Source organism: Leptonotus elevatus, chromosome 12 (genome assembly GCF_054856555.1).
Source record: "Leptonotus elevatus isolate MCC_2025b chromosome 12, RoL_Lele_1.0, whole genome shotgun sequence".
Lineage (NCBI taxonomy): Eukaryota > Metazoa > Chordata > Actinopteri > Syngnathiformes > Syngnathidae > Leptonotus > Leptonotus elevatus.
In genome coordinates, this window is record NC_141250.1 from 8031992 (window position 1) to 8037991 (window position 6000).

The 6000-nt window shown below is 39.8% G+C and overlaps 1 protein-coding gene across 2 annotated transcripts in view; it reads right to left on the reverse strand.

Annotated features, from left to right (window-relative positions):
- The window catches only part of klf12b (Kruppel like factor 12b), a 63291-nt gene extending 57494 nt beyond the window's left edge, over positions 1–5797 (reverse strand). For both annotated transcript variants that reach the window (XM_086091110.1, XM_086091109.1), the window contains exon 1: positions 5579–5797. The gene's annotated coding sequence lies outside the window, so the exon portion shown is untranslated. The remainder of the gene's footprint in view (positions 1–5578) is intronic.
- Positions 5798–6000: the final 203 nt, after the last annotated feature.

The window sequence follows — 6000 nt, forward strand, 5'->3', positions numbered from 1 at the left end:
AATAACCAGCGTTAAATGACAAAACTCATTGAGATTAAACATATCTTTTCTAAGAGTGAACCGATGCTAACATTTTATACTAACTTTGCTAAGTCACGATACAAAAGGTAATATTAAAGTCTCCTTTTAAAAGTCTGCTTGTTTTACTTTTTGTGTTACTATTCTTATTCTATTCTCACGGCGTTTTTCTTTTGACACCCCTTGGTAAGGTTGTTCTTTGTTTTGTTATACATGTTGCAATAAAGTCAATGAAAAAGCACAGAAAATTACGACATTTTGTGAACCTGACGTGTACAACAATTTTAGAGCCAGAAAAAGTTTGTTAAGTGATGATGATGAATGATACATAACACAGAAAAGAAAACATCCTTTTGAACAAATCAATTAATAACCGAAAAAATGAACCGGTGGAAGCACCAGGCTGTGTATCCTATACTGGCCCCTGAATTATATCATAGCAGAACAAAAATAAATAAATACTACACTTACATAATTCCTAAATGTCTTACATTTTATCAATGGCACTAATTATTTTACAGTTTAATTTTTCTTAAACTCCAATAGAGAAATACTCAACGTATAATTCCACACGTCCATTCCACAATTTTCCACCCAAAAGTGAAACACATCTGTATTTTTTGTTGGTCTTCACTTTGCATGTTTAAAACATAAATAAACCCCTCAAACTATAGTATAGTTAGTTGATTCTCTGTAGCCAACCTTATTAATTATTCAAATGACTTTTTTCTTTAATTTAATAATTGGGTGACTCTATATTTGTTTTATATATATATTTCCCTAAACCTCAGCACAATATGACATCATGTGAGGCGACTAGAGAATATTACAATATTTGAAGAGCTTTCTTATTTAGGAAATCCTTTACTTTATAAAGAACAGCCACTGAATTAGCTAATTTACGTTGAGTGCATTCCATCTGTTGCTTCCACACAGTTTTTGATCAGTTTGTTTCAGTAACTCGTTTAATGTCCATACTATTTAAATTAAATTTGATATCGCAGTTGAGCTGCATATCTGTATCACCAAACACCATAAATTTAGTTTTTTTGTTTTTTATCTTTTAATGATAACTCATTACAATCAAACCATTTTTAACACAATGAATTCCCTTTCTACTGTTTTTTATTAGTCGTTTCAACAAATTTTAATGTACTTGTACTTGAAATTTCAATAAATTATAAATAATTCAGTATTATTTATGGTTACATTTTGAAAGCTATTATTTAAATAACTGTTTAATCATTTAAGTGTTACACCTCCTCCTGCCATACTGTTCACATTTCTGCAGGCGTAATGAGTGATCAATGGGATCAAATGCTTTACAAAAGTCAATAAATACACCCACAGCATGTTGCCTTTTTATCTGCTGTAGCTATATTTAAAAAAAAATTGCATCACTGCCAAAGCTGATGATCGCTTGTTTCTGGAGCCATACTGGTAGTCATTTAATAAATCAATACATTTTTCAACAAAGGCATCAAGTCTTAGGAACAAAAAGATTTTTAAGTACCGGTATTTTAGAAATCTGTGGTAACAAGAAGACAGAAATAAATTGGTATCGCTTACGCTATTTTTATTTTAAAATAAATAGGGATACAGTACTGAAAATGTTTTAATGACTTTTCCTGAATATTTTGGTCGAATCCCAAAGTGCAGGAGTTGTATAGCAGTTTAAGAGGTTATACTATATGAAGGCAACACTTTTAGTGGCGTCCCACTGTACATGCACGTCAGAATTACCCATGTAAAGCTCATGTCCACATGTCTACATCACTCTCCATTGATACTGAGAGATGCGGTCTTTCTGCTAATCAATGTCTATACACTCCATAGACCCCCAAGCAGGACAATCATCCAGCGGTTTGTCAATACAGCAGCAGTTAACCCAGCTGATTAGGGGTAATGCTGAGCATTTTGAACGAGCGGACAGAACTTCCTGACGGACTCTGTCTGTCAGCAGGCAACCAATTTGTGTGACAGACAAGGAGATGCCTCTTAGCGGTGGCTGATTAAATGTCCTGGGCGGCCAAGTGTTGATAGACAGATAGAGTCTATCCATTGGTGATTGCCTTTTTAATTGAGTCCCCCACCACCACCGCCGCCATCAGCACCACCACCTGAGCTGATCGTAATCGTAAGCCTGTATACAGTGAAAGGGGTGGGGGTCGAACCACAATAGGAGCCACCGTAGAGGCGGTCACAGGGAGGGGATTACGACTGGAACTGTATCACATCACGGTTTACGATGTGCGGCAATAGAACCCGCTACAACCACTACAGCTTGCCAGAGAAATTGGGCTGAACTAAATAATTATGGTTGAAGTTTGACGCTTCTTCAACATATCCAAAAACACTTCAAAGCATGTCATCAGTGAATGGACCATCGCTTTACAGTATTCTTGAAGTCACCTTCACTTTTTTTTCTTTTTTTTGAGAGCTCAGTATTGTTCATTCGGTAATCTTACCGATTTGATATGTCATCATCATTTCTTTCTCTCTTTTTTTATTTTCTTTTTTTTCCCTTTTTCTTTTTTGTATGTGCGTATGCGGGTGTGTGTGTGCATGTGTGCGTGCGTGTGAGTGTGTACTGATTAATTCACCTAAAACCTATTAAAAATCTCATACCGTTCACCTAAACCGAATACTTCAGAATCCAGCTAGAGTCGTGAGGTTGTTAGGAGACCCGAGGAAGGATCAAAGGAAAGTGAAATCCAGCACCGACCAGACATCACCTATTACCCACAGAGTTACAAAACCGGAATCTTTCACCAACCCCAGAAGTCACCTTGACAAGTCCAGCCACAGTTACATCTGACTATTAGTGGGTCCCCGTCGTCACTGCTTTTCTGAGAATTTGAATGCTCTTTTAGCGAGGAAGTAGCCCCCATGTCACTACTACAGAAAACCGAATCACCATTTTAGCTAAATGCAAAACACTTGGCCACAAATAGGTATCAGACACTTCATTAGGTACATGTGGGTGGACAAGTTCACAGGATGAGCTCCTACCCAAGAACTTAATCCTAAAGTTTATTTTAAAGTATAATAAAGTTCACTTTTGAATGATAAAGTCAGAATTTATATAGTTGATGTTGTAGACTACTTTGCGCAAAACTTCACTGCATCATTCTGAGAGCTGGCTAAGATTACCAAAATATTAGAAACACCTGTCAGTATGATACAGTGCAGTTTTACACCATTCTGCAGACGACAGTGGAGCCTCCAAAGTAGAAACACCATTAAGTCATACAGATCGGAATTCGACCAAAATTTGGTGGCTACCACACCTATGCTTCCAAAGTCGCACAACTTATCAGACTTTAACTCATTCACTGCCATTGACGGCTATAGACGTAAACAAATTATTTGAACTATATGAGTTTGACATTTGTTTCCACTTTTGTTAACAAAAAGTATGAAATCCTGGAAAAAATTTTTACTGTGCATTTATAACACATATAAAATGTGTAATTAATCAATTAATTACAATTTTTAAAAAATGTATCATCTAACGCCCCTAATTTTTTATAATCTTTTCTTCTTCTTTTTTAATTAGGGGCATCAAGCGATTATTTTTTTTAATTGTAATTAATTAAATGACTTCACTAGTTAACTCAAAATGTATCGCAAATTTTGTATCTGTTCTAAATGTACAATAAAAAAAAATTCTAGGTTTTCATACTCTAGTTACCAAAAGTGGGAAAAAATGTGAAACTAATAGTTAAAATTAATTTTGGACGTCTACAGCCGTCAATGGCAGTGAATGAGTTAAAACCACCGTAAATTTTTGCAAGACCTGAGAACATTTTGCTTGTTCTTTCTGTTTTTTTGTGCCACATATTTAAACAGAAACTTCCAAATGACTGTTAGGAAAGGGGAAATGATGAAGAAGAAGAAGAAGAAGAAGAAGAAGAAGAAGAAATAAAGGAAGATACGCTGAGCGCAGTGGCAACATGTACATGTTGTCACTTGTTATCAAAGGTTAGATTGTTTTTTTTTCCCGCAGGTAAATTCCTTTATTCACATGAAAACTGTCGACTTTTTCATACAAAGATCCCACAAAATTGGCATATCAGAGCCATAACAGAGCGTCTTTGCCTCTTTAGAACCTTGTGAAACCTGATCATGCAATCAGAACATTAGATGATGTCAGCACCAGTTTGATATAAGAAATAAAACATTTTGTCGGAGAATTGCTTTCAACCTTGGGTGTTAAACGTCAAACCGTTGTCAAGGAATTGTGGAAGACCCTTACACACAGACAGTACCTCACCTTTGATTTTACAGGAGTGTTACTACGATACAGACTTGCAAGGCTTCCAAGTTAGGAAAGAGGTAATTATTGTACATAGCAGTTTAAGAATAAGTCTCAGTTACTGCTGTAGGCTACTGATTTTTTTATGGTCTCAAACTATTTTTCATATAAATATTTACTTTATTATGACTAATGCAGCAAGAAATGTGTTAAACCTCTCAAAATTGACCATTCCAAGATTTTTTTAAGGCTCTTTTGTGTGTTTTTTTGCTCCATCACTTGGCGGTTGCACAGGTGTACCAAATGTGGCCGTAAGAGGCTTCCAAGAGTTGATCCCTCCCATCCCTAATATGGAAATGTATTTAAGTGAGAGTTCATTTAGACACTAATAATTTCACTCGTTGAACATGAAGTGATCTGCAGGGGGTCTCATCCACACACATTTTATTCGCGCGCATGCACACACACACACACAGCTGTCACGCAGTTACAGTCAAGGCAAGGGCCTCTCATTGCAAACGTCGGGGTAAAGTCACAGAGGTCAGCGCTCAGTTTCCACATCAAACCCGAGAACAGAGGCCACCAACCCACCCCCCTCGCTCCCTCCTGCCTGCCCTCGCTACGTTTACAAATGCCTTTGCTGTCAGCTCTGACCACCTTCCACCCACCCTCCTCCTCCTCCCCCACCCACTATAATTGAAAATAACAGCCAAAGGCCCCCCCCCTTTTGGCCTGGTGGTGGTGTCTCTCTCTCCCTCTCCCGGCCACCCTGACAGCTCCCCATCAATACCAATGACTATTACCCTACACTGTCGATGACATCCAAGACACCCAGCCCTGCAACACTCTGCCACCCCCCCCCCACCCCCGCCCTGAATCGCCACCTCCCCGTGTCCTTCCTCCCGCTACCCGAGCCGCCCTAATGTTTAACCCGTTGCTAACAGCCGCCGTCTCTAAGCTGCCACACAGAAGGCTCGGGTAGGCAAACAACACACACACACACACACGCAAAAAAACACACACACTGGGCACACAACTCTTTCTGAGAGGGGGCAAACTTTTCCACTGCGCTTCAACCCAAGTTTGTGGCCGCTTTAAAAGTTGCCTCGCAAAAAAAGGTTGAATTTAAAGTTCACATGACAAACATGAGGTGTCGCGGTGACACATTAGGTGAGCTGTCATCTCTCCTTGGGCAATGACAGCTGAAGCCATGCACGCGCGTAAGACAAATGCAGCACACAACAATAACAACAACCGCGGCAGCTGAGAGAGGAAATAAAATAAATGAAAGTGCACACAGACCTTGTCAGAAGCTGCAGAGCCGTGGAGACTGTTTTCCTTTCCACGGTCTCCTCTCCCTCTCCTCGTCTGCGCTGCTATCTGTGAGTATGGACGCGCGTGAGAGCGTGTGCGAGTGCGTGTGCATGCGTGTGCGTGAATGTGTGAGTGTACGCGCAGCTCCCTCCCCTTCTGCCTCTCAGCTGCTGCGCGCAGGCAGGCAGCTCTCAGGAAATGAATGGGGAGCGCTGCACAGAGTTGTGTTGTACTTGCAAATGACTTAACCCCGCATCACATGATCCGCTCAAATGTAGGCTGGACCGGTGGGTGGAGGCTTCATAAGCACACACACACACACATGCACACACACACACAGAGGGAAGACAATATAGTCTAAGCTTTAACAGCATGCGTCGAATTACACAGGGGGCCCCCGCCGTAGATGG